The sequence below is a fragment of the Rhinolophus sinicus genome, chromosome 1, assembly GCF_057876585.1.
Source record: "Rhinolophus sinicus isolate RSI-liver-muscle chromosome 1, RSI-T2T, whole genome shotgun sequence".
NCBI classification, from domain to species: Eukaryota; Metazoa; Chordata; class Mammalia; order Chiroptera; family Rhinolophidae; genus Rhinolophus; species Rhinolophus sinicus.
Genome location: NC_142501.1, coordinates 23,894,932 through 23,920,548, shown reverse-complemented (window position 1 = coordinate 23,920,548; position 25,617 = coordinate 23,894,932).

The window sequence follows — 25,617 nt, the reverse complement described above, 5'->3', positions numbered from 1 at the left end:
TTTGCTCATTTCCCCCCTAAGTACTTGCAGATAGTGGTGCCTGTTTAATCCTTTGATTTAAAAAGAACTTGATTTAAAAAGTATCTTTAGGAGTATATGAATGGCAAACTGCTCCAAAACTGGACTACACCTGTAGTTTGAGATGATTCCTCTCTAGGATTTCCAGTTTGTTTGATTTTAAGACATAGTATAAAGCCCAATTCTTTCCTTCGCCTGTCCAGTTCTGAGTCCAGTGCTAAAATGAGAGAATATGGTCAATTTCCCAAAGGATTAGGGAGAATAGTTAGGCACTATCTTAAAAATGGACAGGTTTTTGCTAGGTATTGTTAATAAGTCAAATTTAATTGATAGACGGGAAAGGTCAGGAATAATGGTCAAAAGCAAAGATCTTTATTTTCCAATACATCCTAAACTGCAAACTCCCCAGAGATGATTTAAGTACACATCAAAGCTCAAATCTTCATTCCCTAAAGGAACAGAAATAAATCACAGTTCCCTGAATTCTCTTTCCTTTCAGCCTCACCAGTCCACACTTCAGGTCTTTCTGAATTCTCAAACTTCACAGTGATGGCAGGCTCCAGCTCATCCAAATCTTTCCATTTTGGTCATTTTAAATCCCTACAAGGGAACTGCCATCTGAAGGCTAGGTTTTGTGAGCTCCCGCCGGGCTGTGGGGGAGGGGTGAGCTGGCCTGTGGGGACGCCCATCTCTAGGAGCTAGTCACTCAGCTTCAAACAAATCTGCATCACACTGAGGGTTTCCACCCCTTTTTCTATGTCAGTGATCCCCATTTGTCCTTAGAGCTTGGCATTTAGGGTCCTGGTGAGCCATTCTCATTTATCTTCCTTTTGTTTTCAGCCTGCATTCTGCCTTAACTATTGACAATTATCATTTATTCTTTATCTTTTAGTTTGTGAATGCTGAGGCTTTGCTAGCCTTTCAGTTCTGTCATTCAGGCTCTTTCTAAAGAACAGGGGCTCAAACATCAATTCCCTGACTGGCTGAGATAATCAGAGTTGGAGTTTCTGAGTCCAAGTCTCATTTTGAATTTTCTTTGGTGTCAGGAAAGAGTATAAAAAGGAAAAGGTTCTTTCCCAGTGGTTCTGAATCTCTCTCTGTCATTTCTTAAACCTTTTGAGGGTCTTTCTGTCCTCAGAAAAATGCACACAATTTTAGAGGTTTACAGACCTTCTCATAACCAAGAATGTACCATCTCCAAATGAGGAACCCTGCCTGCTCTAGTTCTCCTGGAGTCATATGGGTTCTGAACGTGCATGAAGGAATAAGCAAGCAGTCAGTGTGGCTTTTGAGAAGCAATAAACTGATTTCATCTGAATTTTCCATTATTTCTATAAGCACTTTAAGCTTTATATATTTAAAATTCTGGAAACACTGTGCACTATGACATGGGAAAGACATAAGTAATTTTCAATTTGCTATCATATTTTCTTAAAACTTCCACACCCCACACTGTTATTTCATAACCTTTTTAGGGGAAACTAAGCTCTGAAATTCTCCATCCATTGTATGTGGCAGTAAAGTGACCTCTAGTGGACTTTCCTGATAGTTTCCAGGACATTCTGGCATAAGAACCATTGCTTGCTGGTGGAGGGACAGAACCCTGAAATTAGGAAATCAGCCATTCAGTCACCTAGTGACCATTGGATGTATGGTTATCTTCGATGCCAAGGCTGGGGCAGGCAAGGGAGGTACATTTGGATGAAGCGAGATTCATCGCTGGTTAAAAGTGGCTTCAAGAGACCTTGAGTCCCTGGAGCTAACATTTTTCTAGGGAAGGACCAAGGTTCTGATCAGTGGATCAGGACCAACCCACTGGATTGATTTTAGAAAAAAAAAGCAAAAGTCTCTTTTAAATAATTAACAGTGAGAATAATTTGAAGTCATGATGGAAATTATAGGTAAAGTGAGAGAGTTAAGTATTCCACATTTTATGTTCTGATTTGAGTGCTGGGACTTTTTGATGGGAGGAAGAGGAAATAAACATTTTAAAAGTTCCAACTGGGGACTAAATACTCTCTCAATCTCCCAGTCGCTGTCTCTCTCACCCTCACGCTATACCTTTCATCCAGTCCTACTCAACAACCAAAAAAAAGCAAGCTCCATTCATACTCTGCCCGGGGCCCACCCTGACTCCTTTCCTGGCTCTAGGTCATAATACTTCCTGTCCACTGGACCTGCACTGACCTTACTTAACTGGCTTGCTCCTTCGAGCTGTTTCAGAACTTTTACTTGGACTTACGTCTCAGCATGTGCCCACTAATGGATGCTTTATGGAGGATACCGTGCCCCAACTTGTTCACAACGACCAAACCTTGGCAGCAGTTGGCCCATTCTTATGGTGAGGAATAGCTGGTTTGAACATTTGGTTTGGGCCTTTTGTCTAATAATCCTTCCTGCCCTTGCCCCCTCTACCCTGGTGTTAGTCTTGCACCTGTGAGCCTATTTCTCAAGTCCCCACATCCCAACTTTGGTCCCATGTTGAACCGGTAGATCTCATCTAACTCTCTAGGACTCCAGCTTCCTTAGTTAGGCCTGACCTTTTTGGAACCCTGCAATGATGGGATTTATATTGTGCCTTCGGGATAAGAAGATGGTAGATTAATAATGAAAACGTTACCTCAAAGGAATAGAGAAACTCAATATCTAGTATTATTCTCTAGATTAGCGTTTAAAGATACTCTTGAACCAAGTTCTATCACTGGTTTAAATTTGAATGCCTTTTTCTAATGTTTAATACAAGAACATAGAGATTTATTCTTAGTACATATAGAACATTTGAAAAGTCTAAATAATGGGTTAAAAAATAACAGGAAACAGAGTTATGTGTAAATTTCCTGTCACGATAAATTATTGTAAACATTTGCCTGCATGGGTCAGAATTATCTCATTTCTTGTCTTTCCAGCTGTAACAAAATCCCTCCAGAGAACCATGTTTACAGCTGTAGCCATTCATGATCTTAACAATAGGAATCAACGTCCTGGTTAGTGAATGACAGCTCATACTGCAGCACTCAGAACACAAATGGACTATGACGTTGGCATCTAAGAGGAGTTCATAGGGTAGTGGGTTTGAATGGTTTAATGAAAGATGACACTTCCCAAAATACTTCAAGTTCAGCTGGTGGTAGAAGAAATCCATCTGGGAATTAAGCTCATCAGGAGTATAAAAACTGGGTTAGTTTAGGTTTGCTACGATTGTGTGAATCTACAGTATAGGGTTCCATGTTATAGCATTAAAATAAATTAATTTTTGAAGTAGCAAATAAGTCTACTTATAAAGTGAACTGAGATTATTCATTTGAGTGAAAACATTATTTACAATTTTCCATCAAAAATGGAATGTCTTAAGAGTGGAAAAGCATTATCTTTCTCCTTATACTGATCATTTAAAATGTGTTTTGACTTCTCCCATGGGAGCACTTTTTTTAGTGCATTTTGCCATAAGGAGGTGCTCTGGGATCATACTTTTCTGCAAAGTAGCTGTCTTTTCTGCTCTGCTACCTGAGAAAAGCAAACATTTAGATTTGTTAATTCTACTTCCCACCCAGATTCACTAACCTTTGAAAGGTATCAGTTTAAATTAAAAAGATGAAAACTATTTATACTCTAAATAAACAGTGTCTGACTCTGAAGGAAAAGACAAACACTGGAAAATATTTTGTGTAGACCCTTGTTTTCTTTTTTAAGAGATTAGAATCACAATAAATTGAAGTTGCACCCGAATTCTGCTGGATAAGGAACTGAAAACCACATTTAAGGGATAACATTGGCTCTTTTACTTTAGCTCTGGCTCTTTTTTTGTAGCATTACTTTCGCTATGTCTTTGGCACATGCTGTGGGGATGCACTAGAGTTGAAATTGCTTTCTTACAAAGTTCTCTCCTTAATGGCAGAAGATTAGGAACCAAGATTCCACAGTAGTTTCACTGTCACCCCTACCACATTTATTGATCATTTTTTAGGTTCTGTTCTTGCCTCCCTCAGTATGGCAGGGGGTGGGGTGAGACAGTGGGGAGGAAACGAAATTCTGTTTGCACAGACTGGAAGAGGGAATCCGAAGCAATCATAGTAGCTATTCCAAGCACAGAGCACTGTGAAGGACAACTAACTGGTCAAGGTCATAAACAGGACCTTTAGAGAGATGGTTACAACATTAGGTGGCCAGAACAGAGGGTTCTCATTGTTTTGGTCAAAAGAATTCACTGGGTTCTACTACAAAATGTCTGAAGGTGGTGTCTCCTTCCTGCCTGGATGGCAAATGGCCCTTGTATATAGCAAAGGGGTAGAGAGAAATGCTAAACCTTTTGTGGGGACAGAGCCCCAGAGTGCAGTTTCTAGGCTTTCAGCCTCACGTGGAAAGGTGCTGGCTCAGGTAGTAAATGGCCATCAGCTATGATTGGATGGCCATCAGCTGTGGCTAGTTGGCCATCAGCTGTAACCAGTGAGCCATTGGCCACTAATATAACTGCTGTGGCTACGCTAGCAAAAAATGGGGGCTAGCAAGAAGATGGCGGCTGAGCTAGCAAGAGCGGATTGCAGCTAGCAAGCGAGACTGGTGCAGGAAGACTCCTTGCTGGGGTGCTGGCGGATGTTTGCTCCCTGTGTCTCCAACCCAGCCACCAGCGAGACTATAGTGGTATGACTCCCCTATCTATGGCTCCGTGGGTGTTCCTTTTGGGCCTGGCCACATCCTGTGTTCTTGTGCAGGGAGCGGGAGCAGAGACCCCGCATGACTCCCCGCACGACACCTTTGTTTATTAAAAAGTAGTTCTCTATATATATTCCCAAACTCACCTCCTTAGGCAAAACTAGGTGAAGCTTCTTTTGTCATCTTTATGACCATTTTGAATCTATATGCAGGAGGGAAATTTGGCCAAGGATTTATATAGTATAACTTGGGAGATTTTATTTGAAAATAATGTCTAGTCATCAGTCTTAAATTTCATCTTTATGCATGACATTACTTTAAAAAAATAAGATATATTCATACCAATATTTATATTTAAAAAATACGTTTTCCTTTAATATGTGTTAGGTTTCTCTTCCCAGAATTGGTTACCTTTATGGTTTTTTTTCCTAGCAGTGACACAGAGAAAAGAGGAAAAGAAAGAGTTCTAGGTAAAGGAAAATGTATATAAGCTTTCTTTCCTCCTTACGTGAGATTTAAATTTTTATTTTTCTTGTTCTTTCCACTTGTGGGAAAAAAACCTAAACTTTTTCTTAGACTCTTGATTATAATAGAACATCCTAAGGAAATAACTTTTTTTAAGAGTCCAATATTAGAAACCATAAAAGGTTATCAAATGGCCAAGAACTGAAACAGAAAGAAAGAAAATGTTCTCTAACATTTGTTTTTGTTTTTGTTTTTCTCCCCGCCTTCCCATCTGTAAAAGTTATAAGATTTAAAGAAAGGCATCAACTCCATGTGGCTGATAGTTGTCTCATACATTCTGGGGGCTGATCAAGCACCAGAAGAGGGATGTGCAGACACTAGACTGGCTTCTGACCTGCACGCACATTTTTAAAAAATTTCATTAGTCCTTTGCACAGAACAGATGCTCTGGGTGCAGTTTTAGGCCAGAAGAATGTCCAAAATATGTGGGTGTGAATTTGGCCAAAGGGGTAGTTGAATGTGGAGCATAGATACCAGCCTGAAAATAGGTCACATTTTAATGAAAAATGCACATTCAGCATGGCATTGTGTTTTTCAAAGAGGTGATTCCCAGCCGTAGAGAACACAAGGGAGAGGCACGCATTCATGTGGAACTGCTTTAAAACAGAGTTCCTGTGTGTGCTGGCTGGTGGGGCAGAGCTCACTGGTTCCCCTTGGGAAATGAGATAATGGAATTTTGCTAGGCATAATTACGTTTTTTGGATTATCAGTCATAATTCTTCTAAAAGAAATAGAACTCTACAATTGAATAAAGGGAAGACTTCAAAATTATAACTGGCTATGGTAGGAAAAAAATCTGAGAGAGCAAAAATGTCCCATTCACATGCTGAGAACTGTGAATAAACAGAGATTCAAAATTTTCCTTGTCCCACCCCCCCCAAAAAATAGTGAAGAAAACGGTGACTGAAAAAAACCTCTACCTTTATATGTTAAAGAGTGAAATATAAAACTCTCTTAGATACATGTTTTATTAGAAGTGGTTCTATTTCCTCTCAAGAAATGTGTGTGTGTGTGTGTGTGTGTGTGTGTGTGTGTGAGATCACCTACAAGTACATAAGCAACATAATTGGGATTACTTTTTTTAAGAATGAAAGAAATACAGAAATATTAGACACAGCACTTTAAAAATGGGAACAAAATGCTATTTGATAGTGTTAACAAATAAACATGTAATTTTATGTCATTATTATGACTAGTTGTAGATAGCATGCAAAAACAGCAATGGAAAGTGGCTTCTGAAAAAAGCAGACACACTGATGGAGTTATTATGTCTAATGTATAGAAGGTAATACTTTATTCTACTTTCTGTTAGTCAATTTTATGGTTCACAGTGTCATCCCTTTCCTCCAGAAGAGCTAGGATGTTAAGGAGATATGCAATTAGGATATCAGTGGAGAATGAAAGAATCTTAGTATTATTTAAGCAGAAGAAGGCAAGACTAAAGGAGTCAAGAGGAGGAAGAAGGATCATGTCGCATCTGAATGAGCCCTCCAAGTTGAATTTTGTTCAGTGAATGGAAAAAATAAGGATCAGTCAAATTTTGGTTCGATATTGAGCTCTTCAAATTAATCGTTGAGCAGTAATGTTGTAGAGAAGATTCAAGTATGAAGTTGCCATGACAATAGGATAGAGTCTGTGAGATACTGTGTTTCCCCGAAAATAAGACCTAGCCAGACCATCAGCTCTAATGCGTTTTTTGGGGCAAAAATTAATATCAAGCCCGGTATTATATTATGTTATGTTATATTATATTATAGACTTGGTCTTATATTAAAATAAGACCGGGTCTTATATTAATTTTGGTTCCAAAAGACACATTAAGAGCTGATGGTCCATCTAGGTCAGGGGTGTCCAAACTTTTTGCAGCGTTTTTTACCAAGGGCCATATGCGGTAAAATACACAAACAGCCGGGCCACTCACTCGAGGTGAAGTATGTATTGCCTCACCTGGTTTATTTAAGTAAACTAAATATATTTTTGGAATTTTCTGCGGACCAATTCAAAATGGATCATGGGTCGCAGTTTGGACACCCCTGATCTATGTCTTATTTTTTGGGAAACATGGTAGAGATTTAGTCTCAATTCTGCTGAAACCTTGAGAGTGAAAAAAACTTAAAATTCAATTTAGTTACAGAGATAGTGAAAATAAATAAGCAAGCAAACATTAAAACATGCATAACCTTTAGGCATAAGACAAGTGTTAGAAAATATTTTACTTCACAAGGGTTTATTGAATTAGATTAAATGTTACATATCCAGGAATATTTTCATCTACTTTCTCATTTTTAATATAGTTAAGCCTATTTTCTATACTAAATTAGGCATGCTGGATCTCAGTTTTAGGTAGAAAAACTTATTTCCACCTTGAGCCTCTTTTAAATTATTGAACTAACCATGTAAAGACAGCAACTCTTTTGAGTTTTAGCAACTATTGAAATAAATTGAACCCCTTCTTATTAACTTCTCTATGAGTGAGAGTAATTAAGTCAAGGGCTCAAGCTTTCCTACACCTGCATTAAAAGAAAAGAAAAACCCCAGAAGAATCTCTTCTTGTTCTGGAAGATTGGTGCTGGAACAATTAGGTATCTATATGGAAAAAAGTGAAATTGACTTCTACCTCATACCACAGACAAAAATCAATGTTAGATTAATAACTTCAATATTAAAGTCAAAACTATAAAGCTATTAGAAAATATAGGAGAATACCTCATGTTTAGGAAATGACTTATTAAGGCACAAAAGGCACTAAACATAAAGGGAAAGATTGACTACATTATTGTCGAAAGACAATAGAAAAGACAGAAAAGACAAGGCATAGAATATAAGAAGATTTTTGCAACCCATTACGTACTAGTATAGTGCCAATCAAGTACTAGAATTCCGGAATAAAGAACTCCTTTAAAAAAAAAGGAGAACAACCATATAGAAAAAAGGCAAAACATGAAAAAATGGGTATTTCACTATTTTACAATAAAGAATATCCAAATGATTGTAAAATATGTGAAAAAGGTGCTCAACCTCATTTCTAATCAGAGCTAGTGGATTAGTGGGATACCTTTACAAACCCACCAGATTTGCAAAAACTAGAACATCTGACAATATCAAGGGTCGACCAGGATAGAAGTGACAGGAGCTCTCACACACCTTCAGTGACAGTGTAAATTGTCATAACTGCTTTGGAAATTAGTTTGCATTCTCAAGTTAAGTGGAAGATACTCGTACCTGTGACACAACAGTCCCACTCCTAGGAATATACGGTGTGTTTATATTTATCAGAATTCATGTGTAACTGTGTTCATAGAAGCATTGTTCATAGTAACCCCCAAATGGAAATGTTATAAATATCAATTAACTGTACAATGGAGGAATAAACTGAAGTATGTTTATAAAATGGAAAATTATCCAGAAATTAAAATGAACTAAGTACAACTATAAGCAACAATATGGAGCAAAAGAGAGTACATACAGTATAATTCTATTTCTATAAGGTTCAAAAATAGGCACAACTAAATTATATTATTTAAGGATACACATTTGGGTGGTAAAACTAAAGGAAAGCAAGCACATGCTCATGATAAAAGTTAACATAATGGTTAACTGTAGAGGGATGGGAGAATAAAAAGGGATCCATTCTCCAGAGGTAGCAATTATTGATGACTTCTAGAAAGAACAAGGTATAGAAAGTTCATAAATTGAAAAGAAAGTATAACTGATGAAAGAGATATCTAGAGTTATCAGATTAATATTTTGAAACATTTTAGAAGATAAATTAATATGCAAGCCTAAATTAGTTTGGGTTTATACTTCTGATTCATTTATTACCTGAAATTTTATAAGGATAGATTATGGGTAAAATTGTAAAATAGGCAAAAAAAATTTTTTTGGCTCTATGACCCACTCCTCTCTTGATTTTATCTCCTTGCCCAAATCCTGTGTCTCATTTCTAAATTGTTTAACAAAGATGATAGCTGTGCTCTTGGTTTAAGGGATTAACTCTCCCAGGAATTTGTATTTTAAGAGATGTTTTTTTTTAGAAGATTGAAAGGCTTTAAAGACCCCCAATAAAATCTTAGATGATGGAATTTAAGCTATTTTTTTTGTTTTTAATGTGGGGTGATTTTTCACAAGATGGCTCACTTGTAAGGTTTTGTAACAAGCAGCGTCTGCTTGTAGAAGATCCACCAAAGAAGAGACTCCTTCTAGCTTGGAGGACGATTGCTTTTGAAATTGACAAAGGTTTAAAGCGCTTTGCCTGAAGTTCTTGCTGTGTGAGTCAGAGGTGAAATCTCTACTAGCTCAATGGACTATAAATAGAGATACACATTTTAGTTGCCCATGTACAAGATTGCTATTCTTAACTTAGTCAAATGAAATATAACCAGCCACTGAAGTATGAAACTTAGAAGTTCTTCATAAAAGAAAATGGAAAAATTATACCCTTGGCTAGAATGGAATGAGTTTCTTTGACTTACAAAATATAAATTGTTAATATCATTAGTTTGGCAAGTTTAGAAAAGATATATTAGTGTGCATAAGTATAAGACTTCTGTTGAATTTGAAATGCATTCTTTAAATAATTATACCCAAGATTGGATCATCTCCTGGGATAGAAACAATCGTCAGAAAATACTTAATACCTAACTGATCTACTATACAATTTGTGGAGCTGTGCTTGCAGCTAACAGAATAATTTTTTTAAAAGTGGGACTATATTCTAATTGTTGAATACCCAAAATTCATTCGGTGACAGTAATTGATAAGCCACCTCAAAATTGTGGGTGAAAATAATTGCTCCTACGTTGGCTTAAATGTTAGCTCAACAGTAGGTATTAAAATATGTGGACACACACACACACACACACACACACACACACACACACACACTCACTCCCTTAAGAGTTTTATTAGTTTCTTTTCTGTGTAGTCAGGGATGCCTATAATAGATTTCAAAATGGTCCTTTGAGTCTTTTGATGCCTCTTTGTGCTGGTGTAACTAATCTAGTTGCTACAGTTAATATGTTATTTTCTATCTCTATTATCTAATTTTTATGGAAATCTTACAGATGCACAAAGATATGTACAGAGGGTGCCAAAAATGTATACACATTTTAAGAAAGGAAAAAACTGTATTGAAATTGTAATAACATATACCGATAACAAAAGATGAATACAAGTCACGTTTGACTTCTGCAATTACAAGAGGTGCTCAAAGTGGTTACCATCAGCGTAATTTTAATACAGTTTTTCCTTTCTTAAAATGTGTATACATTTTTTGGCACCCCCTGTATATGTGTGTGTGTGTGTGTATGTGCATATATATATATATATATACACACACATATATATGTATACATATCTCCATTTTATAAGCAACAAAGTTGAAGACAAGCTAAAAACCCATTATAATGGGAAGCTTGTATTAGTGTATAAGAATTAAATGTAATACTATCCAACTGTTAAAATGAATGAGCTAGATTTATAGTATGGTTGTGAAAGAATCCCTACTCCAACTACATAACCTTTTCTCTCCCAGCCTCATGGGGAGTTCCCTGCAGTCGGTTGACAGAGGAAGTGAAATCTTGGCCTGGTTTATAGGTGGTTCTGTGTGATATACAGGCACCCCTTGAAAGTACACAGTTACAGTACTGCTCCCCGTTTCTGAGACATCCCTGAATGGCAGTGTGGTGAAGGGAAATCCGTCCAATAGGCAGAACGTCCAGCAGCGCATCTGGTTGTTCATGTTGCTTGGAAGGAAAAATGGCCAGAGGTGTGACTGTATATTGATTCATGGGCTGTGGTCAGTGGTTTGGCTGGATTGTCAGAGACTTGGAAGGAACATGATTGGTGACAAAAAAAATTGGTGAAGAAGTATGTGGATAGACCGATTTGAATGGGTGGAAAATGTGAAGATATTTGTGTCTCATGTGAGTATTCACCAAAGTGTGTTCTTAACAGAGGAGGATTTTAATAATCAAGTGGACAGGAGGACAGGATGACCCATTCTGTGGATACCAGTTAGCCTCTTTCCCCAGCCACCCCTCTCATTGCCCAATAAACCATTACAAAGTAGCCCTGGCGGCAAGGATAGAGGTTATGCACAGAGTTTATGACATGGACATCTACTTGTCACAGTGCCCTGGCTTTGGTGGATGCTGAGTGCTCAATCGGCTGGTAGCAGAGACCTGCCCTGACTTCTGATATGGCATCATCCGCCGGGGTGATCAGCCAGCTATGTGCTGGCAGGTTGAGTACGTTGGACCACTTCCATCATAGAAGGGGCAGCATTTTGTTCTTACTGGAATAGATACTCTGGATATGGATTTGTCCCCTCTGCGTGTGGTCTTTAACTGTAGACCGTTACGGTATTCCACACATCATCGCTTCTGATCAAGGAACTCACTTCCCAGCAAATGAAGTGTGACAGTGGGCCCATGCTCACAGAATTCACTGGTCTTACCATGCTCTCCACCAGCCTGAGGCAGCTGGCTTCATAGAGTGGTGGAATAGCCTTTTGAAGACTCAGTACAGTGCCAGCTATGTGGCAGTATCTCATAGGGCTAGGACAGGGTTTTCCAGGAGGCTGTATATGCTCTCTATATATTCTGCTATCCCCCCACAGCTGGGATTCACAGGTCCAGGAATCAAGGGGTGGAAATAGGAGTGGCAGCATTCACTTTCACCCCTAGTGACTCACTAGTAAAATTGTTCCTTCCTGTCCTCATGATCTCATGCTCCGCTGGCCTTCATAGCCTTTCCTCTCCCAGCCTGTACCCATGGCCTCACGGGGAGTCCCTATAATCGGCTGACAGAGGAAGAGAAATCTTGGGGCTGGTTTGTAGGTGGTTCTCTGGGATATGCAGGCACCATTTGAAAACACACAGCTACAGTACTGCACCCTTTCTGGGGCATCCCTGAGTGGCAGTGTGGTGAAGGGAAATCTCAGTTTCAAACAGAGGAAGGCCACCACAAGGAGACACATCAATGATTTCATTGAATTGGAAGGTAAGCCTGCCATCCAGCCACTTTGGGCTCCTCATGCCTCTAAATCAGGGAAAGAGGGAGTTACTGTGCTGGCTGGGGTGCCACACCCTGACTACCAAGGGGAAGCTCCATTAGTCCACAATGGAGGTAAGAAACGGTAATACTGTCTGGAATACAGGAAATCCCTTAGGGTGTCTCTTATTATTACCACAGCCTGTGATCAAAGTTGATAGAAAACTAACCCAATTCAAGCAGGACTGGTAACGACCCAGGCCCTTATAGAAATGAGGATTTGAGGCAGCCTGCCTGGTAAAGAACTGCAACCAGTTGAGGTACTTATTGAAGGCAAAAGGAACACAGAATGGGAAGTGGTAGAAGAAAGTAGTTCTAAATACCTCTTAGGACCATATGACCAGTTATAAGAATCAGGACTGTGATTGTTAAGAGTATTTCACCCTTATTTTGTTTATTTTATTATGAATACATATATATGCATATTCATAATATATTTGTATTCATATTCATATATACTCATATAGTATATATACAGAGGGTGCCAAAAAATGTATACACATTTTAAGAAAGGAAAAAACTGTATTAAAATTGTAATACTCAATATATACCGATAACAAAAGATGACTACAAGTTCATGTATATACATTTTTTTGACACCCTGGTATACATATATATATCAACTATCGTTGTTTTCTTTCCTCTCTTATGCTCTTATTATGTAACATAAGATATATTTACTTTACATCATGGTATTTCAGTTATAGGACATCAAGAGGAGTGAATATCACCCAAGGATTTTGCATCTTCTTCTGGGGAAAGGGATAGTTGTATCATGTTAGGCAGATGTGTAACCTTGCTGTTATTGACTGAATGTTTGTGTCACTCCTCCCCTAAATTCAGAAGGCCCCAGTGCCTAATACCATCCCATTGCAGAGTAGTGTTGAAATATTACCCTGCAATGGGATGGTATTAGGCAGTGAGGCCTCTGGGATTAGATGAGGTCCTGAGAGGGGCCCTCATGAATGGGATTAGTGTCCTCAGAAGAATTACAGGAGAGCTTCTTCTCTTCTCTGCTTTCTGCCATGTGAGAATGCAAGGAGAAGTCAGCAGTGTGCAACTGGAGGAGAGGTCTCACCAGAGCTTGGCCCTGGTGGCACCCTGATCTCAGATGTCCAGCCTCCAGAACTGTGAGAAAAACCTTTCTGTTGTTTATGAACCACACAGGCAATGGTAGTTTGTTACAGCAGCCTGAACTAACTAGAACACTTATGTTATCTTTATTTAGATATTAGATATGGTTTAAATTAGATATGTGTATGGGTGCCAGGTTGCCAAAGGGTGAACTTGTGATGATTAATTTTGTGTCAACTTTGGCTAGTCTATGGTCCCCAGATGTTTGGTCAAACACCAGTTTAAATGTTGCTGTGAAGGTGCTTTTTTTTTTCTCATCTGGGAAAAAGCATTTTATTTTATTTTATTTTTATTTATTTATTTTTTAAATTTATCGGGGTGACAATTGTTACAAGATTTCAGGTATACAATTCTGTATGTGAAGGTGTTTTTTAGATGAGATTAACATTTAACTTCCATAATGTGGTTGCAGAGCAATGAGTATAGTAAATTCAATATTAGCATATATAAATATGTTCAAACTCATATTTGAACATTTGCACACTTATAAACAAATACTCACGGAAAAAGGTCTGGAAATAATGCACACCAAACCAACAATGATTACCTCTGGGGAATAGGATGGCTTGAGGTGTGGAAAGAGTTAGATCTCTCCATTTTAATTTTATATAATTTCTGTAATTAAAATTTCCCCAATCAGAATATATTTCTTGTATTTGTCCTCTATTCCAGAGGAAGATCCTACTTTTCTTTATTTTGATTTATTTTCATTAAGAGGATCAGTTATCTCATTTAGTCTGACAAACTTTGTTTCCCGATATTCACCAACAACTCTATGCTGGAACTAGCACTGTGCCCTGTGTGTTAAAATACAGCTGTTCCATGGCCATCTTCCCTCCAACCTACAGCTGTTCCAGGGCCATCTTCCCTCCAAACTACAGGCTGTAGAAGTGTGCAGAATAAGGCTAAGAGTAATGTAACTTGTTTAAGAGTCCATATTTTACAATAGCTAAATTTAGTAGCATAAATTACTAAAGATGTGAGGTATTTTGTAAGTAAAGATGGAATTTTATTGGTATGTCCTTTCAGTGTTGCAAGTTGAGTTCTCTCGGCAGCATACTCTGAGACAAAACAGCACGCAGGATGTTTATTAAGCTGTGCCCTTGGGATCAAAACTTGTTGAAACATGGGAAAGGAAGTAGAGGGATAAGTTCAGCTGTGATGTACACCAACCATAGTTTCAGCTGACATCAGAAAGAGCTCTGAAGCTAGCTAGAATCACCCTTCAGTGTTGTCCTAAATTGGCCCTAGATGGTCAAGTCTTTAAAATTTTTTTAATTGAATGTATTTGATATTGGCCAAGTCTGTATATTCCCACATCAACTATTCATTGGATATGGCCACGCTGGAAAGGGCGTGACTTTGGACAAGGCCGCTCTCTGTTTCTGAGTCAATCCCTGAAGGGGCTGGCTGACAGCTGAAGGCTGAATAAGGTGATTCTTGAAAGGTGTGAACACAGGCTAGGGCTGTCTGCCAACACTACTCTAGCAGCCTGGGCACTAAGGCCTTCACTGAAAAGGGATGTGAGTGACACATCACAATGTTTACCTCACGTACCCTTCTTATTCTTGGAATCACCTTCTCATGTCCATTTATGCGTCCTCTTTTTCAGTATGTAATACATAGCAGTATGATAATTTAATGAGATAAATTATATGAAATACTTATGGTGCTTATTAAGCGCTAGCTATCATTATCATAATTAACACCAATATTAATATTATTCTCACATAGTTAGCAGATGTCTTAGAAAAACATGGTATTATTCCCCAGGCTATGTTTTTATTAAGGATGGAGAAAAGCTGGTAAGAATGGAAAAGAATATTGTGCATACATTATATCAAGTTGATCTTGAAAAAGCTTCAAATTTTAGGTTATTTTCCTATGTTATAGGTGCTAATCCCTTCTCATCTGATAAAGGGAATTTTATTCTTCCCTTTGCTTTTATAAAATAAAATTCAGTGTTATTGATGATTCCTAAGAAATTCTCTTTCCTAGTTTATTAAGGGAAAAGCCAGGCCCAGATTTTAAATTCACCCCCTTGACAAATGGAATCCTTCATAAATTATAACAATAGATGAAAAGCCAGCTTCTTCTCTAGGAAAAAAATGAGACTATTGTGTTAATGATGTTGACATTTGGATTTGTACATTTGATTACTATGATGAAAAATATCTGTTAACTAGGAAAAAATAATAGAGACTAACGCTGAGCACTGCGTGAAATATTTCACCTGCATTATTTCATTTAAGTATCATATTAGTCTTATGAAATAGATACTGTTATTGTCTCTCTTTTATAGATGTTGAAACTAAGGTTCAGAGGGGAAGTTAATTAACATCAAACATGTAATTAAGTGGCAGAGCAGAAATTAGAACCCAGCTTAATTGGATTGCAAACTTCATACTTCTAACCATTCTGCTTTATTCACATGATTTGAGTCCATTTCTTCAGTCAATCATTTATTAAAAGCATACCGTTTTCTCAGCACAAGTCAGCTTGTGAGGAATAAACAAATGATAAACCCTTTCTATGCATTTACAATCTAGCTGAGGTATTTCAAGACAACCAAGGGGAGTGCTTCCTAAACCTTAATTATTCATTTATCACTTCCCTTGTTGTCATGTGTACCACATGAAGTGTTACTTCCCCTCTCTGAGCTCTCTTGAGTCTTGAACTTGGCTTGTACACTCAAATCTCTCAACTGTATTTAAAAAAGGCTTAAAAAAAGACTTAAAGGTAGTTTCTCCTATATCCTTTATACCTTCTTCAAAGATGATTCAATACTTTGGTCAGGACAATAAGAAACTGAAGAATGATATATCAGTGGTGATTTACTTCACTATTGTACATGCTTTTAGGTAATTTCATAATTCTTCCACTTATTATTTTGGTCTTTTTAAAAATCACAGTTGAAAATAATTGGTCAGTAATGTGAACTAATTCTGAGGGTGATGAAATAGCAAAATATTTCAAGATATAAGAAAAATAAGATCACTGAGATCCCATAATTTATCTTAGATTTTATAAGGGCCCAATGGACCTGTATGGTAATTGCAAAATAGAATGAGTTTTAGTAAAAGTAAAAAAGCAAAATTTCTCTTTGTTTTTTGGAACCTCTCTAAGATAAAACAAAAGTAAGTCTTCTTAGAGGAAGACCTCCATGAAAAAAATCAATCCTTACAAATAGTTAAAACAGCTCAAAAACGAAATTCAAAAACCAAAAATGAGTCCAATGGACAACTGACATTATACCAAGGGTAATATTTTGAAAAAATTTTATGGGATAGATACTATGATTCCCATTTTACAGATAAAAAAACTTACTGTTCATATTGTTAAGAAACTTGCAGTCAGTCCAACTCCACAACCTGTGCTCATAATCACTATTCTGTCTCCTCAGATCAATAGTTTCCTTATTTTAATCTCTCATATAATTCTATAGTTTTTCTTCAAAAATTGTATATACGTGTGTGTATATACATATACATTACATATACCTGTATACACACATATATACATACATGTACATATATACATATATGTGTATATATATAGCTTCTTCCTGTACTATAAGGACAGAAACTGTTTGTTTTGCTGATCACAGTATGTCATTGCATATAGTGTAGCACCTGGCACAGTCAATGCACAGTAAAATCAATAGATTTTAATTAATGGACAATTATTTAATCATTGCACTTTAATCACTGTAGTTAGCATGGGCAAAGATATCTACCTAAACACTTTATGTATTGAGCACATATTCTGTTAAGCTATAGGCTCTGGGATGAAAAGATCAAGACATAATGCCTGCCCTCAGGAACCTCTGATCTAGGCGGGATATATGGCAGGGGCATGAAAGGATGAATCATTGTGCAGGTGGGGAGGTAGGGACACTTGATCTATAGAGAACTTCGCTAGTTGTTAGGGGCTTCACAGCTTCACAGGAGTCATCATGGAGGGTTCCTTTTTTTCCAGGACATAGAAAACCTTCCCATATATGTAACTGCAGTTTAGAAAGAAAATTTTATTTCTCTTTTTTCTACTTCGCCTTCTATTCCAGGAAATTCTTTCCACTTAAATCTTACAGGACCAATTTAAATAGACATCCTCTTTTTCTCCTTTTGGAGAGTAGGAATCAGTGGTGAGTGCTCATATACAGGCTTTGAGGATCATTATTAAGTCACTCTCCTGTCTTCTTTTCTCTAAGCTATATAATTTTAAATTTTTAGTAGTTTTCATCATAAATTTATTTTCCTATCTTCCACTCATAATTATTTATTTCCAAAATTTCCAGGTTTGATTTTAGCTGTGAGGCTGAAATTTGACCATGGTCCTTATAATAGGATTATTATTTTACTATTTCTGCCTATTTCCCTTTTGCTTCTTTTTCTCTTCTTTTCTTTTTTTTTCCACGTTTGCCACACAAAACAATTCTCTCTCTCTCTCTCTCCCTTTTTTTTTTGTTTTATTTTACAAACATGTTAGCATCACATTTTCCTCTAATTGATAGTAGCATAGTTAACTTTGCACAAGTCACATCTCTGTGGTAAATGGAACCACGCCTCTTGATATTCATGGCCCTGTGTGGTGTTCTCTTGAATCTGGGCTGGCCCTGAGACCTGCTTTAACCAATAGAATTCAGAGGAAGTGACAGTGTGCTTTTTCCAGGCTTAAGCCTTAAGAGGACCTAGCAGCTTTCTGGGGACCTAGCCAGCTGCCTTATAATATGTCTACCCCAAGACTGCTGTGCTGTGAGCAGTTGTCCTCCACGTGGCCTCTCCATGAGCCCAGCCTCGCCATACGGAGAGGCGATGTGGAGGAGAACCAAATCCTGCCAACAGCCCCAGCTGATCTAACGGACTACACCTTCTACTCCGACTTGACCTCCTGTGAATGAGGCCGTCTTGGCAGTAGATTATCTTGTTAACAGTTACATCACCCCACCTGATACCATGTGCAGCAGTGACAAGCTATCCTTGACAAGCCTTGCCCAAATTGCATAAGTAAGAGCAAGTAAACAACTTTAAAAAAAAATTAGTTTCAGATGTACTAAGCCATGTAATAGTTAGACATTTACTCCCCTCACAAAGTGATATCCCCCTGCTGCCTTCGTATATAGCTGTTACAATACCATTGATTATCTTCCCTACGCTGTGCTCCACAGCCCCAGGCTATATACACTGGGGGTGCCAAAAACATGTATACATTTTAAGAAAGGAAAAAGCTGTGTTAAAATTGTTAATACTCATTATATACCGATAAGAAAAGATGAATACAAGTCATATATGTACATTTTTTTGGCACCCTTGGTGTATATATATTTAATTACAGTTGACATTCAGTGTTATTCTACTTCAGCTTTAGGTGTATAGCGCAGTGGTCAGGCATCTACACAGTCTTTGAAGTGATCCCCCTGATAATCCAGTGCCCATCTGGCACCCCACATAATCTTTACGTTATTGATTATATTCCCCATGCAAGTAAACAACTTTTTAAGCCACTGTTTTTCATGGTCATTTGTTAAATAGCAAGAGACAATTGAAACACCTTCTCTGGGCAAGAGTTGTTTTTCATCTGTAAAATCAATTGTGAATTGGACAAGATAATCTCTCTACATTATAAACCATCAGTGTATGCTCCACCTTGTTTCACTGCTGCTCAGCTCCTACCTACAGCCTTATGTTGCTCCTACAGATTCTTACTGCGTAGCAATATGTGACTGGTCTTGCTGAAATTATTCCTTTTCTTTTTTCTTAGACCCAAGTCTAAGTTGCCAGAATCACTGTAAATACTGATTTTGTCCTCTAGTGTGCTAATGCTGCTCTCAGCGTGGTGGCATGTCCATGTGATGAGCTTGCCTTTGACTTCATCATTTCCTTCAGCAATCTCACAGCTGCATTCTCCCAGCTGGGATGGCTGATTCGCTGTCTTTTTTTTTTGGCCCTCAGAAAATCCTACTGGCATAGTTTCTAAGACTCAGAATCCTGAAACTCGCCTTTCCCACCATTTTGCTGTTTCTGGCACACGCGTACTCCTTAAATGGGTCACTTTCCTAAGACATGGCATACCATTCCTGTGAATTTCTTGTGAATAATATGTGCTGTTAGAAAGTTAATGAGAAAAATGCTTTTCTTTTTTGGCAGTCTTGGCTCATAATATTTCTGAAATCATCATCATCAATTAATTATGCCTCAAGACTTCTGTGATCGGGACATGAAGCCAGTAATTCTTTTTTACATCACTTTGAATTCACGTCTCAGAATATTACAGCACATCTGCTCTCCTTGAGCTGAACTCATTCCAGAAGGAACATGTTTCTTAGTAAATATTGTCCAGTCATTTTGAAAGAACTTTAAGCTTGGAGGGTAGGGTATTAAAGTAATTGATTCTCAGCATTTTTTAAACTACTTTCAATTTTAGCTACTGCTGGCCATCTGTTTATTCACTTTAGAAAGAGTTCCAAACATAGCCTAGAGTCATTATGAGTAATCTTAACAGGCTCACTAGAGCATATGCTATAACCCCGGTCTTCCCAGGGTTTCAAAATGCTTTAGAGAAGTACCACATGCTATATTAGGACCCACTTATCCTGTCTTATAGATGATATACTCAGAATATTTAGGAGTTAAACATGCTATCCGAAGTAGCAGCACAATAGAAGAGTTGATCTATGGGACACGTAGGCTGTAAGGTTAACACAGCATGGACTCCCATGATGCAAGGTTACTAGTTCCAGGGCAGAAGGCTACTATTTCCCCTCTCCACTAACCCTCTCAAATTGGAAGAGCACTAATTGCCAGAGACCCCTTAAATACATGTCTAAAAACATTCTGGGGTAATAAGACTTACCTGATGTTATGCTTTCCTTTTGCACTGGGCATTATTATTAATTTTTTTCTATCCAGCATTCCTTCTGTACAGGAACTGTATCTCTTCAACTTCCTGTGATTCTGATGGGCTACATTTCCCAGGGCCTCACTCATTTGGCCATAGTAATGGCACACGAACTGGGCTTGGCCATTCATAGTAACCTCTTACTCTAGACACAGTGATTGGTTCAGGAGTGGGTCATTCATCCAAACAGGACCAATCAGAAACCTTTACTAAACTGATAGCTGGATGATGGTAGAGAGGATTCCTTCTGCAGAAGTTGCCAGATTAAGATGAAGCATGGAGCCACACATAGTAATCTTCTCAAGCCTCTTGGAGTCTGTCTTATATTAAGAGAAAATGAACACACAGGAGCCGACAGAGAAAATGAAAAGTGCCAATATTGGTCTGGCTTCTAGATACAGCTATACTTGAACTTCTCAGACAACCTACAGTAAACCCCTCTTATCTGTGATTTCACTTTCCATGGTGTCAGTTACCTGTGGTCAACTGCACTTGGAAAACATTAAATGGAAAATTCTAGAAGTAAACAATTCATATATTTTAAGTTGTGCACCACTCTGAGTAGTGTGCTGAAATCGCACACTGTCCTGCTCCATCCTGCCTGGGACATGAACCACCCCTTTCTCTAGCATATCCACTCTGTATATGCTGTATATGTATGTCCACCTGTTAGTCACTTCGTAGCTGTCCTGATGGTCAGATAACTGTCATGGTATCACAGTACTTGTATTCGAGTAATCCTTATTTTACTTAACAGCGCCACATTCACATAGCTTTTATTATAGTATATTGTTAAAATAGTTCTATTTTATTATTAGTTGTTGCTCTCTTAATGTGCCTAGTTTATAAATTAAACTTTATCACATGTATATATGTATGTATGTATGTATAGGAAAAAACATAGTATCTATCTATAGGGTTTGGTACTATCTGTAGTTTCATGTATCCACCAGGGGTCTTGGAAGGTATTTTCTGTGGATAAGTGGGGGAGGGGGTACTGTTGCAGTCATTTGTTCTCATTTAAATTGTATTTCTCATTTGCAGTCAGGAGTTATAAAATATCAACCTATTCTTTAAGTAAAATTATGCAACCTTAAAATAGCTTTTATCCAGCAATCCCACTTCTGGGTATATATCCAAAGGAAATGAAAATGGTATCTATATTCCCATGTTCACTGCAGTATTATTCATAATAGCCAAGGTATGGAAGCAAACTACGTGTCCATCAACAGATGAATGGATTAAGAAATATATATATATATATATATATATATATATATATATATATATACACACATATATGTATATATATACACATTTATATGTGTGTGTATATACATACACATGTATATAAATATATATATAATGGAATATTATTCAACCTTAAAAAAGCAGGAAATCCTGTCATTTGCAACAATATGGATGAACCTGGAAGGCGTTATGCTAAGTCAAATAAAACAGATAGAAAAAGACTAATACTGCCTGGTATCACTGATGTGGAATCTGAAAAAAAAAAAAAAAGGTCACATTCATAACACAGAGTAGGAAAGTAGTTGTCAGAGGGGTGGAGAAAATAGGGAGAGGTTGGTAAAGGGTTCAAACTTTCAGTTATATATGATAAAAAGCTCTGTTTTTTGAAATGTAAATGACAATTGTTGACATTTTAGAACAGAAGTTTCATATAGTCTGATAATTTTTCAAAAGGCAAGAGTACCAGAGCTGAAAGTGGTTTTGTTAATCCAGACAGGCAGGTAGAATCTTGTCTGACGAGATTCTCCATCCTAATATTAAAAAAAAAAAAAAAAAAAAGCACTGCTACCTGTTGGGAGGCTTTAGCCCATGGAATATAGTTGTTGCTTCATTTTAAACAGAAATACTAGGAATATAGAAAACAGGAAAATAATTAGCATTAAGGAACTCTGGCCAATGTACCTCCTTAGGAATGCTTGTTGGGGTTAGGCAATATTGATTGCAAGATGTGATGAATCCACTAAGCATGAGCTATTTTCTGATGGGTGTGTCAGGAGCAGTGAAAAATGACACTTCTAAGCACAGATGACCAGCAAATGTGTTTCCCGTTCATTTCTAATGGCCAGCTTTGTAATTACATGTTTTTAATCTTTACAAAGAAAACTGGTATAATCCTCCAAGATTTTCCAAGTTTTAGAATGTCTCCTTCCTTCTACTTCTTCTCTTCCCACTTTTTTTACTTGAATTTTGTCTGTTCACTTTAATTAATGATTTTCAGTTTAAACTGTATTTTACTTATTTATTTTTCACAGACAAAAAGTGTGTGTATTTAAGGTGCCCAACATGGTTTTGATATATGTATATACAGTGTGAAATGATTACCATGAACCAACTAACTAACATATCCATCACTTGCTGTAGTTACCACTTTTTTTGTGGTGAGAACACTTCAGATCTACTCTCTTAGCTAATTTCAAGTATGAAATACATTATTATTAACTCTAGTCAACATACTGTATATTAGGTCTCTAGAATTTATTCATCTTATTACTGAAAGTTTGTACCCTTCAATCTATATCTCTGCTTTCCCCCACTCCCCAACCTCTGGTAACCACCATTCCACTCACTGTTACTATGATTTTGACCTTTTTTCAAAAAGATTACACATATAAGTGAGATCATGCAATATTTGTCTTCTGTGTCTGGCTTATTTCACTTAGCATAATGTCTTCCAAGTTCTACTATGTCATTGCAAATGGCAAGATTTCCTTGTTTTTTTTTAAGGCCGAATCATATTTCATTCTGTTACATATATTTTTTCGTTATCCAGTCATCTGTCTATGGACACTTAGGTTATTTTCATATTTTGGCTACTGTGAATAATGCTGCAATGAACATGGGAATGTAGATATTTCTTCAAGATAGTGATTTTATTTCCTTTGGATATATACCTGGAAGTGGGATTGCTGGATCATATGGTAGTTCTATTTTTATTTTTTTGAGGAACCTCCAAACTGTTTTCCATAATTGCCATACCAATTTATATTCCCACCAATAGTGCATGAGGGTTCCCTGTCTCTATATCCTCTCCAACACTTGGTACCTTTTGACTTTTTGATAACAGGTATAAGTGGATAGCTCATTGTGGTTTTTGATTTGCATTTCCCTGATGATTAGTGATGTTGAGCATCTTTTCATATACCTGATGGCCATTTGTATGTCCTCTTTGGAAAAATGTCTATTCAGGTGTGTCTGTATTTTATATTTTAAGGTATCTTAAACCCATTTTGGAAGTACAACAGATACACACGTATACGTACTAGATAGGATTGGAGATTTGTGGCAAAATAGAAGGAAATACTAATGGAAACATGTATTGCATTTGGACTCAATCTTATCCTCTAAAAAATTAACAAGCACATTAAATAACCTAGTAAAATTGATCATTTTGATAAGTACTTAAACTAATCAAGTATTGAACACTCTGTAGAAGGAATCATGCCAAATATTGAGAATGAGAAAATGAAAAAAGATTTGATTCTTTGACCTTAAGGAAGCTAGTAAGGGAGATACATGTGATTTCCCAGATAAACAGAACTAATATTTCTTCCATTATGCTCTCAGTGCACCTATGTCTATTACAGCACATATTATAATTATTTCTTTAGGGATCCATCCGTGTCCTTTTTTAGAATAAAAACTGTACAATGGGCCAATTGATTCATTTTTATGTTTTCAGTGACTAATACTGTCCCTGGCACATTTAATATTTAATAAAAGCTTGATGTTGGCGCAACTCATGGAATATGCAACTCAAACTAACCTAAAAATTGAGAAAATGTTTTATTTCACATAAGGGGAACTCTAGTGGCTGGGTGGATCCAGTGGTTTCGTTATGTCATCATAGAGGTTCTTTATATTGCTCTGTGCTGTTTTAATCCTCCGTTTGTCTCCTCTTGTGGTTGGAAGATGGCTGCTGGAGCAATTAGGTTGAATACTAACTTGGCATGGGACAGGGTGGAAAACAGGGAGGGGGAGAGAGAGAGAGAGAGAGAGAGAGGGAGGGAGGGAGGGAGGGAGGGAGGGAGAGAGAGAGAGAGAGAGAGAGAGAGAGAGAATCAAACCTGTGATCCTGTGATTCTTTCTTTCTTTCTTTTTAAAAGATTTTATTGGGGAAGGGGAACAGGACTTTATTGGGGAACAGTGTGCACTTCCAGGACTTTTTCTCCAAGTCAAGTTGTTGTCCTTTCAGTCTTAGTTGTGGAGGGTGCAGCTCAGCTCCAGGTCCAGTTGCCGTTGCTAGTTGCAGGGGGCACAGCCCACCATCCCTTGCGGGAGTCGAGGAATTGAACTGGCAACCCTGTGGTTGAGAGCCCGCGCTCCAACCAACAACTGAGCCATCCGGGAGGCAGCTCAGCTAAAGGTGCCGTGTTCAATCTTAGTTGCAGAGGGCAGAGCCCCCCATCCCTTGCGGGACTCGAGGAATTGAACTGGCAACCTTGTGGTTGAGAGCCCACTGGCCCATGCAGCAGCCTTCGGAGTTAGGAGCACGGAGCTCGAACCGCCTGAGCCACCAAGCCGGCCCTCCTGTGATTCTTTCTTAGGAGAGGTGCAAAGCTTTCTCAGAAGCATCTAGAAAATCTCTTCTCATATCTTATTGGTTAGATTTGGGTCACATGTCATTCCCCCTCCTAAAAGGGATGGGATTCCCTTTAGATCAGAGTTTCTTGACCTTGGCACTGTCGGCGTTTTGCACTGAATAATTCTTTGCTATTGGGGGCATCTTGTGCAATGTAGGATGCTGGCTTTACCCACTAGATGCCAGTAGCATCCTCCTTCTAGTTACAACAACCAAAATGACTCCAGACATCGCCAAATGTCCCCAAGGAGGCAAAGTCACCCTAATTGAAAACCACAGCTTTAGATAATTTAGGATTACCCCGGAAGCTGAGGGTGGATCAGTTCTGAGTAAGGCAGATGGGGACACATACTTGAACCAATCAGGGTTCTGTTAGGAAGGTAATGGAGCTGGGTAGGTAACTAACAATGTCCACTCTGCTTATTGAAGATAGAGGCATGACAGGTTCAGCATGCAATTAAAAATTTCAGTTTTCCTCTTTCTTACATGTTCTTAAAACCCAATTTCTGCATAGTTTGGTTAAATTAGAAGTGAAAAATGAATTTATATTCGAGGGATTGGTTCTTGTCTCTTAGTAGTTTTTTACAAAAGTAAAACTGAGTCAGGCCACTTTAAATCGGAAGTTACAAAGATCCAATCCAAACTGATTATGCAAAAATGGAACTCACTGGCTCATAATAATGATCATAGCCAAATTTTATTAAGTGCTTCCCCTTTAACAGGAATAATTC